The sequence below is a fragment of the Azolla caroliniana genome, unplaced genomic scaffold, assembly GCF_043228905.1.
Source record: "Azolla caroliniana isolate FFs.n. ecotype wild unplaced genomic scaffold, voAzoCaro1.0.p SCAF_3, whole genome shotgun sequence".
Lineage (NCBI taxonomy): Eukaryota > Viridiplantae > Streptophyta > Polypodiopsida > Salviniales > Salviniaceae > Azolla > Azolla caroliniana.
This window is the reverse complement of record NW_028230438.1, coordinates 22425609-22441260: the sequence shown is the minus strand read 5'-3', so window position 1 is coordinate 22441260 and position 15652 is coordinate 22425609.

Here is a 15652-nt window from a genome sequence, read left to right as displayed (position 1 = left end):
AAACCATGCCGCCCTCGTCATCAAACCTCGCCCTCGAAAGCATGTCGGCCATGGCGTTGTCCTTTCCGGAAATGTGCCGTATTTCCGGGTCCAGGGACTTGATGTACGCTATCCACTTGAGCATTGCCAGGTCCGGTGTTGCGCATCCGGAAACCATGCCGAGAATTGGCAGGCAATCCGTCTCGATAATCACTTCTGTCCCGATCAGGTAGTCTTTGTCGGCCTTTACTGCCGAAACGATACCCCAGAGTTCGCGTTTAACCTGGGCGTACCCTCGCTGTCGCTCACTGAGGACCTTCGCGCCGAATCGGATCGGGAACCGAATGCTGTCCTCGTCTTCTTGGTTGACGACCCATCCGATCCCGGCCGGACTCGTATCCACCGTTATGTATACCGAGGTACCCTTCTTGTAGACAGCCTTCCGGAGCGCCGGTGCTGCCGCAAGAGCTTCCTTCAGCTTCCGGACCGACTCCGTGTGCTCGTCTCGCCACTCGAAATTTCGCCCTTTCTTCAGCAACCCGTATAGCGGCTCCGCCACGTGGGCGTAATGCGGGATCCATATGTGGTAGAACGCGCATGCCCCCAGGAACCTCCGAACTTCCGTAACCGAGCTACAATCGGTCTTCATCGCGGAGATGGCTTCTACCTTTGCCGGAGACGGCTTCCGGCCATAAGGTCCACATAGGTGTCCAACCACCAGGATTTCCGATTGCCCGAAGGCCGATTTCTCCCCGGAGAAGCTGAGCCTCGCATCCTCTAGCCTTTGTAGCACCTTCTCGCAGTCGTCGATGTGTGTCGCCACGAATCGCCGGCATCCGTCCGGCCCGACTGTCTCGTCCTTCTCCTCCACCGGGCACCCCTTGATCGGGATGTCGTCTAGAAACGGCATGGTGATGTCTGGGATGCAATCCCTTAGTACCTTGTTCATTGCATTCACCATGTGGGCTACTGAGTTGGTCCCTCCTTGTGGCAGGGTACACATTCGCACTAGGCCGAGGGGGGTTCGCATCGTCGTAATGTCTCTGCTCTCCATGGCTAGCTGGAACTGGTCGTACCCCGAGTACAGATCACCGACCGAGTAAATCGACCTTCCGGCGAAGGCCTCTGCGAACTCGTCTATGGTCGGTCTGATTCCTGCGTTCCGAATGGTCACTCTGTTGACCGGCTGCAGGTCCTGAATGAAGCGCAATGTTCCATTTTTCTTTGGTACGGTAAACCATCGGTTCGAGTATGGGGCACTCGACGGTTCGAGAATACCCATATCGACTTTTTGCCTCAATAGCTCCATCAACTTCGGGATGTGGGCTCTCGGCACTGGAATCGGCTTGAGATTCCACGGCACATGTGGTACCGTGAATATCACCATCGGCTCCACAATCGTCGGGTCTACGCACCCGATCTCTTCCGGCGAAAACACGAAGGCTTTCCCGTGCCTTCCGAGCATTCTCCGAAACCGGTCTTCCTCCGCAGGCAGTAGGAACCCGCCCCCACCGATCTTGAGCCCCCGGAGCGTCCCGTCGGTGAAGGTGTGTCCTATGCAGGCCGGATCTCGTAAACTGGGGTCCGACGCAACCCCTCTGATTCGGGACTCGCTGCCCTCCGGTAAGGGTGCTGCGACGGGCCTTACCTTCCGGTCCACAGTCTTGTACTTCGTGCTAACTCGGGCCGTCCGATCCGACCTGAGCCCCCGACTGAAGTTCGCGATGACTTTGTACATCTCTTCGGAACATACCGGTATCGTCCGGTCTTCATTAAGGTCTTCTCCGGCTACCTTCCCCAGCATTCCCAAGGTGTCGTCGAAGGAGACCGCCTCCACGGCTCCGCTGATTTCCTCGTCCGGGCCGAGAACTCCGCACGCTCGAAGTCGCACTTCCGCCCTTGTCTTTTCTCGGCCGACGATGCCGACTATCATGCATCCCTCCGTTGTTGGAGAAGCAGAATTTCCTACTTATCGTATAGGGTTCCTTCGGTTTCGGTTCTATCGTACAGTCGTGGGGTCTTTCCCGAGTGTCCGGGCTGTCTCGGCCCCACGCCTTGGCAACCCTCTCTAAAAATCCTCCCGGTTCTCGCCACCGAGGGATTCGCGGTTTCTCTCGTGGTTCGGCCGCACCGTCAGAAATTGAACCGAATGGCGCCCGTCCTGGCTTTTGACCCTCGCGTAGGCCGAACCGTTGTCCAACACCTTGGTCTCCATTCGCGCCGCCGTGATGTATGGTTCCCCTAATATGACCGGGTGCGAGGACGTCTCCTGTACGAAGAAGTGCTGGTCAATCTCGACGTCGCCGATCTTGACTCACACGTTTGGGTAGGCCCCGTGCAGTTCCTCGGTGGCGCGCGTCGCCGCCCATATCTTCCACCCGTGCTTGGTGTTGATCGGCCACTTTCCCTTCTTATAGAAGTCCATTGACATCAGGTTTATTTCCGAACCGTGGTCCACCAATGCCACCACTGGCTCTTGAACATCTCCGATCTTCACCGGGGTCTCCGTGGTTGCTCGGGCCCAGTGCGGCCTTGAATAGTGGCTCTCCGCCCACTCATCTTCCAGCGCCATGTCGTCGATGTGCGTCGTCCGCACCTCCACCGGTCTTTCCGGTTCCGTCTCCATCGACAGCCTCTTCCGTTTCACCAGGTCTACAATGGAGTCGTGGAACTCCTTCTTGGCGATCCCTAACACCTCTCGCAATGACAACTCCACTTTGCTGTCGAGGATCCGTTCTTCTAGGACCTTTCGTAGGTCCGTAGTCCTTTCTATCTCCGTCCCCAGTCGGTATCCGCCCTTCCTGGGGTTATCTTGTGAGCTGGACCCGCCGGCATCGTTCCGTCGTTGCCCGAATCGGGTCTCGTACCGTTGTGAGGGCCCGGCCGCTCCGACTTTCCCCACTCGTTTGTCTTCTACCAGAGCCTCGTAGTTCCGGCAGGCGGCTTCTATGAAGCCCGTTGTCGTGAAGAAAACCGTCCATAGGCGGAATCGGCGCACCAAGGCGTGGGAACCGGTTCTTCACGCGCGCACGCTCCAAGTAGTACATAGAAGCGAATTAGGAGGATAATCGGCAGGAACGGGCCCTAACTCAAGTGGAGACAAAGACCGCGCGAACAGTCTTTTCGGTCGCGCGCGCGAACTGTACGAGTCGGCGGCGTAACTACGCGGATGCGTGAAAAACGGAGCGGATCCCTGTCCAAAAGGGACAGGGAATAAAGCTGACAGGACGGCCTGCTCGTCGGCCTATATAAGGAGCGGGAAAGAGCTGTTGCAGGGATATCTCGCGCAGAGAGGACGAAGTGCTGCCGGACCGTTTCTGGACGCTTCGCTCTCTGTTTCCTTCCTTCTTGAGCTCCATAGCTTTCCGTGCAGGGTTCCGAGGAGGCTCGCGCTGTTTTCGAGGAACGCCCGAGTGCTTCCGGCAGCACCTCCGACCAGCTACAGCCCCTTTGAGCGTCGAAGTGAACAGGCATCGGCATCTGTTCGCCGGCCTGTTCGGTCGTAACCAACCTGTGCCCCGTCGAGGGTTGTAGTCGTGTTAGCCGTTTTTCTTAATATACACATTTAGCCATTCGCATCTGTCTGTGTCGGTGTCTGTTCGTGTTCTCCGTGCTGAAGGGCCGTGTCCCTGTGTACCCCCGGTCCTGCGTAGCCGGTTCTCTCTCTTTCCCCTCCCTCGCTTGCTCTTTGGTTCGAGACCCCCGCGGTCCCGCCTCGATTCCACACGCACTTGCATAATATCCCGACATCTTGGTGAACCCGACGTGAAAGAGGCGGCAGAAGAGCAGAAGATGAGGGGGTCGGATCTCGCAGAGGCCATGGCTTCGGCCGTGGATCGGATTGTAAACGCGCGCGAGAGCACCGGTGCCCTCGACAGAGCTATTGAGGCGGTCGTCGGTACGATCGGCCGGTTCGATGGGAAGGATGCCACGAAGTATTTGGCGTCCTACGGTGCAGAGATGCTGATGCGGGACATTCCGGAAGGAAGGCGTCTTGCCGGATTTCCCCGAGTGGCGATGCCGAGCATCCATGCGGAGGTGCTCGAGGTGCGGGCGGAGAGCCGTACCTGGGAGGAGTTCGAAGGTCGGCTCCTAGAGAAATACGGGCTGGACGACGCGCTCCGGCTTTCGAAGCGAAGGTTCATGGAATGGGTGGAGTCCTCGGGGAAGGGAAGAAACGCGTCGGCACTCCTCCGGGAGTTCGAGGAAAACTTTGCGCGCCTTTCGGCGCTCGACCGAACCATCCTGGACACGAGCCGGGTCTTGCTGTTTGTCAAGTCGGTCGACGAGCGGGATCGGGAGCAAGTGGGCCTCTTGCTGGAAACCGAAGACGGGCTCACTACCGACTGGGCGGCTGTCAAGAAGGTCTGTGGCCGTTTCGACAAACGGCGAGAATGGGCGGATAACGGGGTAACCGGGTCGGGCTCGGTCGCAGCAAGGAAGTTCGAACCAGCGCCACAGGTGCGAAAGGAAGAGACCCGAGAGTGGTTGGAAACCGGTTCGGCTTCGACCGGCGTAGTCAGAGGCTCAACCGGAGGAGCGGCGCTGGAGGAATTGACGAGGGCGGTAAAGGACCTCCAAATCGCGCAAGCCCGAAGGGAAAGTGGCGAACTGGCTCGTGACCGACGGCCGGCGGCAGGAAACAGGTGCATGTGGTGCGATGAAGTCGGCCACATTCGGAAGGACTGCGGCGACTTCGCGGAGGCACTGAGGGACAGGGTGGTGTACCTGTGGGAAGGACGGGTGCATGCCAGCGACACCCGAAGGGCCCTGAGCCGAAACGACGGAAAAGGTGGTATGAAAAGGTTGATGGAAGAGGCGGCGGCCCGACACGCGGAAACCGTCCACTACTCGGCGTCGGCCGGCATTCGAGTCGGGGGCGGCGAGGCCCGAAGGGAAAGCAAAGCCGGATTCTGGCCGACGATGCTGGAAGGCCTTGCCGGTGCAAGGCTTAAAGGGGAGGAATCGGACCGTGCGGAGAAACGGGTACGGGAGATGACCGGGTGGAGCGACCCGGTCGAGGAACGGACGGGCTTCGTGGAAGCCGCTTGCCAGAACTACGAGGCTCTGGTAGAAGAGAAGCGGGTGGGGAAACCCGGGACGACCGGGCCCTCACAACGATACGAGACCCGGTCCGGGCCACGACGGGACGAATCCGGCGGGGCCGGCACGCAAGATAAACCCCAGAAGGGCGGGTACCGTCTGGGGACGGAGATAGAAAGGACCACGGACTTACGGAAGGTCCTGGAGGAACGGATCCTCGACAGCAAGGTGGAGCTGTCGTTACGAGAGGTGCTGGGAATCGCCAAGAAGGAGTTCCACGACTCCATCGTGGACTTGGTGAAACGGAAGAGGCTGTCGACGGAGACAGAACCGGAAAGACCGGTGGAAGTGCGGACGACGCACCTAGACGACATGGCGCTGGGAGACGAGTGGGCGGAAAGCCACTATTCGAGGCCACACTGGGCCCGAGCGACCACGGAAACCCCGGTGAAGATCGGCGATGTCCAGGAACCGGTGACAGCTTTGGTGGACCACGGATCGGAGATCAATTTGATGTCCATGGACTTCTATAAGAAGGGCAAATGGCCGATCAACACCAAGCACGGGTGGAAAATAAGGGCAGCAACGCGCGCCACCGAGGAACTGCACGGGGCCTGTCCGAATGTGCGAGTCAAGATTGGCGACGTCGAGATTGACCAGCACTTCTTCGTGCAGGAGACGTCTTCGCATCCGGTCATTCTGGGAGAGCCGTACATCACGGCGGCGCGAATGGAGACCAAAGTGCTGGACAATGGTTCGGCCTACGCGAGAGTCAAAAGCCAAGACGGGCGCCATTCGGTCCAGTTTCTGACGGTAAGGCCGAACCACGAACGTAACCGCGATTCCCTCGGTTCCGAAACCCGAGAGGATTTTTAGAGAGGACTGCCAAGGCGTGGGGCCGTGACAGTCCGGATGCTCCGGGAAAACCCCACATCTGTACGATAAAACCGTGTACAATAGGTAGGAAATTTTGCTTCTCCGACAGCGGAGCATGTACGATGGTCGGCATCACCGGCCGAGAGAAAACAAAGACGGAGGGGAGACTTCGGGCGTGCGGAGTTCTCGGCTCTGACGAAGGAATCAACGGAGCCGTGGAGGCAGTCTCTTTCGACGACACCTTGGGAATGCTGGGGAAGGTAGTCGAAGAAGACCTTAACGAAGACCGGACGATACCGGTATGTTCCGAAGAAATGTACGAAGTCATCGCGGACTTCGGTCGAGGGCTCGAGTCGGAACGGACGGCCCGGGTGAGCACCAAGTACAAGACGGTGGACCGGAAGGTGAGGCCAGTTGCGGCGCCCTTACCGGAGGGCAGTGAATCCCGGATTAAAGGGGTTGCATCGGACCCCAGCTTACGAGATCGGGCCTGCATAGGACACACCTTCACCAACGAGACGCTCCGCGAGCTGAAGATCGGTGGGGGCGGGTTCCTACTGCCGGCGGAGGAAGACCGGTTCCGGAGAATGCTCGGAAGGCACGGGAAAGCCTTCGCATTCTCGCCGGAGGAAATCGGGTGCGTGGACCCGACGATCGTAGAGCCGATGGTGATATTCACGGTACCGCATGTACCGTGGAATCTCAAGCCAATTTCGGTTCCGAGAGCTCACATCCCGAAGTTGATGGAGCTGTAGAAGCAGAAAGTTGATATGGGCATTCTCGAGCCGTCGAGCGCCCCGTATTCAAACCGCTGGTTTACCGTACCAAAGAAAAACGGATCATTGCGCTTCATTCAGGACCTGCAGCCGGTCAATAGAGTGACCATTCGGAACGCGGGGATCGGACCGACCATAGACGAGTTCGCGGAGGCCTTCGCCGGAAGGTCGATTTACTCGGTCGGTGATCTATACTCAGGGTATGACCAGTTCCAGCTAGCCGTGGAGAGCAGAGACATTACGACGATGCGAACTCCCCTCGGCCTAGTGCGGATGTGTACGCTGCCGCAAGGAGGGACCAACTCGGTGGCCCACATGGTGAATGCGATGAACAAGGTGCTGAGGGACTGCATCCCGAACATCACCATGCCGTTTCTAGACGACATCCCGATCAAGGGATGCCCGGTAGAAGAGAAGGACGAGACGATCGGGCCGGACGGATGCCGGCGATTCGTGACGGCGCACATCGACGACTGCGAGAAGGTGCTGCAAAGGCTAGAGGAGGCGAGGCTCACCTTCTCGGGGGAGAAATCAGCCTTCGGGCAGTCGGAAATCATGGTGGTCGGACACTTATGTGGGCCATATGGCCGGAAACCGTCTCCGGCAAAGGTAGAAGCCATCTCCGCGATGAAGCCCGACTGCAGCTCGGTCACGGAAGTGCGAAGATTCCTGGGGGCATGCGCATTCTACCACATATGGATCCCGCATTACGCCCACGTTGCGGAGCCGCTATACGGATTACTGAGGAAAGGGCGAAGATTCGAATGGCTAGACAAGCACACGGAGTCGGTCCGGAAGCTGAAGGAGGCTCTTTCGGCAGCACCGGCGCTCCGAAAGGCCGTCTACAGGAAGGGCACCCCAGTGTACATAACGGTTGACACGAGTCCGACCGGAATCGGGTGGGTCGTCAACCAAGAAGACGAGGACGGCAATCGGTTCCCGATCCGATTCGGTGCGAAGGTCCTCAGCGAACGGCAGCGAGGATACGCCCAGGTTAAACGCGAACTCTGGGGTATCGTTTCGGCGGTGAAGGCCGACAAGGACTATCTGATCGGGACGGAGGTAATCATAGAGACGGATTGCATGCCGATTCTCGGCATGATTTCCGGATGCGCGACGCCGGACCTGGCAATGCTCAGGTGGATAGCGTATATCAAGTCCCTAGACCCGGTAATACGACACATTTCCGGGAAAGACAACGCCATGGCCGACATGCTTTCAAGGGCGAGATTCGATGACGAGGGCGGCATGGTTTCGGAGGACGAAGACGTCGGCGTGGACTTCTTCGAGACTGCGTATGTAACAACAGACGGAACAAGCACTCCGGCGCTTAACGACTTCGACGCGAGCAAGTACGACGGGGAGTGGCTGCAGATCGGTGGGTTTCTGAAGACAATGACGCCCGATGCGTCATGGACGAAGGACGAGGCCGACCGGATCCGGAAGAAAGCGTACCGGTTCTTTCTCCGGGATAGCTGTCTATGGAAGCACCCGAAGAAGAAGGACGGCGTTCCGCTCCGGGTGGTGGCGATGAAGGAAGAACAGGAGGAGCTGCTGACGGCCTACCACGACAGCCCTTGGGCTGGACACCGTGGAACATGGGCTACGTTTGAGAAACTGAAGGGGAAGTATTGGTGGCCGGGGCAGTACCAGGACGTGCATCGGTTCGTGACAACTTGCGAGAGCTGTCAGATGCACTCCACAGTCCGACATCGGGACGAGCTTCACCCCACGTACCCTCCGACCATCCACTTCAAATGGATGGTAGATCTGGTGACGATGCCAATGGGAGTAGGACAGATGCGGTACCTGGTCCTAGCGCGGGAGGATCTGACGAACCAGGTGGAAGGCCGGGCCCTTCCGAACAAAACAACCGCGGCCGTATGCCGGTTCCTAGTCGAGGACGTGATATGCCGGTATGGGTGCGTCGGAAAGATCGTGGCTGACCGAGGGGAGTTGGACGCCGAAGAAGCCGCGGAGCTGTTCGACCGGCTGGGAGTCAAGCTCTCGCTCACCACTGCGTACAATCCGGAGGCGAATGGAAAGGTGGAGCGCGGACACGGACCGATCGTCAAGGCGTTGGTTCGGGCATGCAGAGGCCGAGTCGGTAACTGGCCGCGGCTGCTACCTTATGCTTTGTGGGCGGACCGGACCACGCACAGTTCGGTAACCGGGTACATGCCGACGGAGCTCATGTTCGGCCAGAAGCCGATCATGCCGATGGAACGGACGATCTCCTCGTGGGCAACGGTCGACTGGAGGGACGAGATGAGCCGGGAGGAGTTGTTGGCCGCGCGCATACGACAGCTCGAGCGGAGACCGGAGGACGTGGAACTGGCTGCGGAGAAGCTCCGAGTGGCGAGGAGAAAGAACAAAGCCAGGTTCGACCGAACGCACCGGCTCCGACCGAAGAAAATCGAAGAAGGTGACTGGGTGCTCGTCTACGATAGCAGCCTCGACAACCAGCACCGAGCTACACGGAAGTTCGCACGAAGGTGGTTCGGGCCTTACGTGGTACGGAGCGCCAATGACAACGGGACATACCACCTGGCGGAACTCGACGGCACGAGAATGACGATACCGGTTGCAGGGAAACGGATCAAAGCATTCAAGAAGCGACACGACGACGAGCCAAACCCGGCTCTCCTGGTCGGCAGTGACGAACGATCCGAAAACGAGGAAGAACCGACGGGCGAGGAATGAAGACGGGCCGGTTTTCTCCGTCCCAACTCTCTTGGCGCATACCGGAGGATGCGCGGTTAGGTGGGGGCGGATGTCGTGAAGAAAACCGTCCATAGGCGGAATCGGCGCACCAAGGCGTGGGAACCGGTTCTTCACGCGCGCACGCTCCAAGTAGTACATAGAAGCGAATTAGGAGGATAATCGGCAGGAACGGGCCCTAACTCAAGTGGAGACAAAGACCGCGCGAACAGTCTTTTCGGTCGCGCGCGCGAACTGTACGAGTCGGCGGCGTAACTACGCGGATGCGTGAAAAACGGAGCGGATCCCTGTCCAAAAGGGACAGGGAATAAAGCTGACATGACGGCCTGCTCGTCGGCCTATATAAGGAGCGGGAAAGAGCTGTTGCAGGGATATCTCGCGCAGAGAGGACGAAGTGCTGCCGGACCGTTTCTGGACGCTTCGCTCTCTGTTTCCTTCCTTCTTGAGCTCCATAGCTTTCCGTGCAGGGTTCCGAGGAGGCTCGCGCTGTTTTCGAGGAACGCCCGAGTGCTTCCGGCAGCACCTCCGACCAGCTACAGCCCTTTTGAGCGTCGAAGTGAACAGGCATCGGCATCTGTTCGCCGGCCTGTTCGGTCGTAACCAACCTGTGCCCCGTCGAGGGTTGTAGTCGTGTTAGCCGTTTTTCTTAATATACACATTTAGCCATTCGCATCTGTCTGTGTCGGTGTCTGTTCGTGTTCTCCGTGCTGAAGGGCCGTGTCCCTGTGTACCCCCGGTCCTGCGTAGCCGGTTCTCTCTCTTTCCCCTCCCTCGCTTGCTCTTTGGTTCGAGACCCCCGCGGTCCCGCCTCGATTCCACACGCACTTGCATAATATCCCGACACCGTGTTCTCCTCGACCGGATCGCTCCACCCGGTTATTTCCCGGACCCGTCTCTCAGCGCGGTCCGTTTCATCTTTCCTTAGCCGTGCGCCGGCAAGACCTTCCAGCGTTGCCGACCAGAATCCGTCTTTGCCCTCTGTTCGGGCCTCGCTGCCCCCGACCTGAATTCCGGCCGACGCCGAGTAGTGGATGCCCTCTACGTGTCGGGCCGCTGCCTCTTCCATCAGTCTCTTCATACCTCCTCGCCCGTTGTTTCGGTTCAGGGCCCTCCTGGTGTCGCCAGCGTGCACCCGGCCTTCCCACAGGTACACCACCCGGTTCCTCAACGCCTCTGCGAAATCGCCGCAGTCCTTCCGAATGTGGCCGACCTCGTCGCACCACATGCACCTGTTCCCCGCTGTCGGCCGTCGGTCACGAGCCGGTTCGCCGCCTTCCCTTCGAGTCTGGGCGATCTGGAGATCCTTTATCGCCTGCGTCAACTCCTCCAGCGCTGCTCCTCCGGACGAGCCATTGACCATGCCGGCCGAAGCCGGACCGGTTTCGAGCCATTCCCGGGTTTCTTCCCTTCGCACTTGCGGTGCCGGTTCAAGCCTCCTTGCTGTGACAGAGCCCGCACCGGCCGCCCCTTTGTCAGCCCATTCTCGCCGTTTTGTCGAAACGGCCACAGACTCTCTTAACCGCAGCCTAGTCGGTTGTCAGCCCGTCTTTGGTTTCCAGCAAGGAGCCGACTTGATCTCTGTCCCGCTCGTCCACCGACTTGACGAACAATAGGACCCGGCTCGTATCCAGAACGGTTCGGTCAAGCGCCGAAAGGCGCGCAAAGCGTTCTTTGAACTCCCGGAGGAGTGCCGACGCGTTTCTTCCCTTGCCGGGGGACTCCACCCATTCCATGAAGTCCCGTTTTGAAAGCCGGAGCACGTCGTCCAGCCCGTATTTTTCTAGGAGTCGGCCTTCGAACTCCGCCCGCACCTCGAGTACCTCTGCATGGCTGCTCGGCATCGCCACTCGAGGAAACCTGGCAAGATGCCTCTCTTCCGGAATGTCCCGCATCAGCATTTCTGCCCCGTAGGACGCCAAATACTTCGTGGCATCCTTTTCGCTGAACCGGCCGATCGTACCGACGACCGCCTCAATGGCTCTGTCGAGGGCGCCGGTGCCCTCGCGTGCACTCAATATCCGATCCACGGCCGAAGCCATGGCCTCTGCAAGATCCGACCCCTTCATCTTCTGCTCTTCTGCCGCCTCCTTCACGTTGGGTTCACCAAGATGTCGAGGTTTTCCTTGCGGATGCGTGGAATGAGGCGGGACCTCAGGGGTCCTATACCGAAGAGCAAGAGAGAAAGGATGAGAGACTCACTACGTGCGAGCGTAGATTCACAGGGACACGGCCCTTCGACACAAAGACGCGAGTGGGACAGTGACACAGAGAGACACGAATGTATGTATGTATTAACAAAGACAGCAACAAAAACACGAAGTTGGTTACAACCGAACAGGCCGGCGAACAGATGCCGATGCCTATTCGTAAATGCACAGAAAGACAGGAGCAGGTTGGAGGTGCTGCCGGAAGCACTCGGGCATTCCTCAGAGCAGCGCGAGCCTCCCGAAACCTGCACAGAAGGAAGCTATGGAGTTTGCAAACCAGAGAGAGAGAGAGAAGCCCTCGCACGCAAACCGACAACACTTCGTCCTCGACTCTCCGCGATCCCTCCCCCTTCTCGTCTCCCTCCTTTTTATAGGCAAGGAAGGAGCCGTTTCCCCTTTACTTCCTACCCACTAAATCTACCCGCCTAGGATCTTCTATGGACAACATTCGAGAAGAGCCGGTTCCTACGCTCCTGTGCACCGATTCCGCTTGTGGACGGTTTGCTTCACGAGAACGTCTAGAGGGGTATTGACGTGAAATAATGATATCGATTAATGTTTGCCCATGATATGTTTACATCATGACATGATGTTGTGAACTATCTCTCTGACCTTATCCTATTTCTTTTCCAGAAATAATCATTTAATGGCTCAAAATAACAACCCGATGTCATCCGCTCAAGCGGAAGGAACTCAAGGGAATCCTCTTAGACAAATGTCCATTGAGATGTATTTTTCGCAAATAACCCAATACCTTAGTCTCACTGCTCAACAGATGACCGAACTTTGGCAATCTCAAAGTGCTCTTGAGGCACGTGTCATTAGTTTACAACGTGAGACTAATAGACCTGATGAGCGACAAGGTGAACCATCGTTTGTCGTTAAGCCATTTACGGGAGACAAAAAGGAAAGAACCGAAGAAGCAATCTACACGTGGCTGGGCCGATGGGAGTCTCATTTTGAGCTCTATCCCACGCCAGATAGTACGAAGATTGCATATGTCGGCCGAGAACTAGGGGGTAAGGCCGCCGCCTGGTGGCGTGGGTTCTGTACTTTGGGGAAATTGCCCGATACTTGGACAAATTTTGTCACAGTTTTCAAGGGCCAATTTCTGCAACCTCCCTCTCGAATCGAGGTAGCTCAAATTTTAATGAACCTCTCTAGCAGGAAATTTTCTTCGCTAGAAGACTATGTCCACCAGGCTAGAACCCAAATCCAAAAATCGGGTCTAGAAGGGGACAATTGGTTAATAGCTTGTTTTGTCAATGGCATCCCCAATTCGGACTATCACTCGATAGTGCACGATAAGGATCCAAAATCCTTCGAAGAGGCCGTTGAAATAGTTCTTCGCTATCAACGCACTTCGAAGAAGGACCACAACAAACCCAACGAAGCGCCCGGGACTAAGTAGTCGCAATTCGTTGGGAAATGCAAGACACCCAACGAATTCATGGATCGCGATTGTAAGTGACAACATCCTTTTTGTGTATTCTATAAAAAGAAGGGTCATACAGAAGAGCAATGTCGAAAGCTCCAACAGAAAGAGCACGACAACAAAGCTAACGATGTAGACCATAAAGGTCAGATTCCTAATGTCTTTCAGGTCTATACACATTGTAAAGAATCAAGAGATGGATTCTGTGCAGCGGAATAAATATGAACTATGTGTGTGTTGAGAGAGAGAGAGAGAGAGAGTGAGAGAGAGACAAGGAGTAAGACACAGAGAATACGCAAGGTAAAGTATATTAACAAAGGAGAAAGACTCAACACTATATAAGGTGGGAGGAGGGTGCTTTATATAGTCACCCTCTCTCTTCATTAACTACAAGACTCATGGGGCATGGGGAATGTGAAAGCTCATAAGTTATGTGTCATAGAATATGATTCTATGACTCATACTAAATGCTAGAATACAAAGAGGTGACATAATGGTGACTCTTGACCGTTGGAGTGTCTATTCACTCTCAAGGTGAGTTCACACATTAGACCAAGTTGAGCTTGATTCTCAACACGCCCCCTCAAGCTCAAGTCGGGTCGGTTTCAAACGATATCCGAATTCCACTTCGACTTGCGTTCCGGAGTCCGCGTCGACTCGCATTTATGTGGAGTTGCGAAATCCGTGCTCCAGCTTGCGTTGTGCGTAGTTGCGAAGTCTATGCTTCGGCTTGCGTCTTTCTTCGCGGCTTTGCGCGGCTTGGTTGCGCGGTTGCGGAATCCACGCGTTATTGCGTAGTGTCTTCAGTACTCCCCCTCAAGCTTGGCAGGTCAAGGATCGTCAATCCGAGATCGGTCATGAATTGCCACAACTTGTCGGCTCCTAAGGCTTTAGTGAAGATGTCAGCTGTTTGAAGATTTGTGCTAATGTGTTGTAGGTCGACATCACAAGCTAGAACACGCTCTCGGATGAAGTGATAGTGCACTTCGATGTGATTTGTCCGCGGGTGGAACACCGGGTTCCGATCAGATAGATACTGCTCATGTTGTCGCAGTAAAGGGAAGTCAGATCCTTGATGGGTACACCCAGATCCTTCAGTATCCTTTTGAGCCATACGACTTCACATGCGGCCACTGCCACGCTCTTGTATTCCGCCTCTGTGCTCGAAAGAGCGACGATTGGTTGCTTTTTGCTGCTCCAGGATATTGCTCCACTGCCGAGGGAGAAAACAAATTCGGAGGTTGATCTTCTATCGGCTTTGTAGCCGGCCCAATCAGCGTTTGTGTACCCCTCGAGTCGTAATGGCATCACAGTCTTGTAGAGGATGCCACAATCCATTGTGTTGCTCACTTATCGTAGAACTCGCTTAGCGCAATCCAAGTGAGTATTACACGGTGTTTGCATGAATTGGCTAAGGAGACCGACCGGTAACTGAGATCGGGTTGTGAGGTAAATGCGACTCCCGATGAGTTGCCGATACTGAGTCGGCTCACACGCTTTGGTGCTAGAGTTCACATCTAGTTTGAGATTGTGATCGAGCGGGGTTGCCGCAGATTTACACTCAGCCATCCCGAACTTGTATAACAAGTTGAGGATGTAGTGCCATTGAGAGATCATGATTCCGGCCGGAGTCCGAATTACCTCGATGTCGAGGAAGTAGTGGAGCTCCTTCATGTCTGTCATCTTAAGCTTGTCAGAAAGGAGGGATTTGACCTTATTGATTTCGATGAGATGCTCACCTCCAATGACTAGGTCATCCACATATAAGATGATGACAATCGAACTTGCGGAATCGCTTCATATGTAGAGGGAGTTGTCCGATTTTGACATACGGAAGCCGATTTGATAAAGATTTTGCGTTATCTTCGAATGCCAAGCACGCGGTGCTTGCTTGAGGCTGTAGAGTGGCTTCTTGAGTCGGCACACAACTTTCGGATGGGTGCTTGAGTTGAAGCCGGGTGGTTGTATCATGTACACCTCCTCTTCTAATTTGCCTTGTAGAAAGGCATTCTTGACGTCCATTTGATGGAGGTGCCACCCTTTCGCAAGCGCAATTACGGTCCGTACCGTCGTCATCTTTGCCACCGGGGAAAAGGTCTCTTCGTAGTCAACTCCGTGCGTTTGGGCGTAGCCTTTCGCTACGAGTCGCGTTTTGTAGCGGTTGACGGAACCGTCGACGTTGTACTTCACTTTGTAAATCCACCTGCATCCGATCGCCTTTTTGTGTGGTGAGGTGGGAATGAGATCCCATGTCTCATTCTTGCGTAGTGCTTGCATCTCCTCGTTCATGGCTTCGATCCATCGCGGATCCTTGGCTGCTTCGGAAAATGTTTCCGGCTCGCGTACTGTCGCCACCTTCATCATAAAGGCATAGTGATATGTTAGGTAGTCGTTGTAGCTGAATCGGCTGACCGGATTCTTTTCACGGGTGGAGTGACAGAGCTTTTCATTTGTAGAGAGGAGGGCTTTCTTAGCTCCGATTGGTACATCAAAGCCGCCGAACTCACTATCGAGTGAGTGGGTCGACTCATCGTCGTTGAAGCGATTGTCTTCGTATTCCGACATTTTCGCCTTGCCTTTGTCCATCTTTGGGCTAGGCTATGATGTGCTTTGAT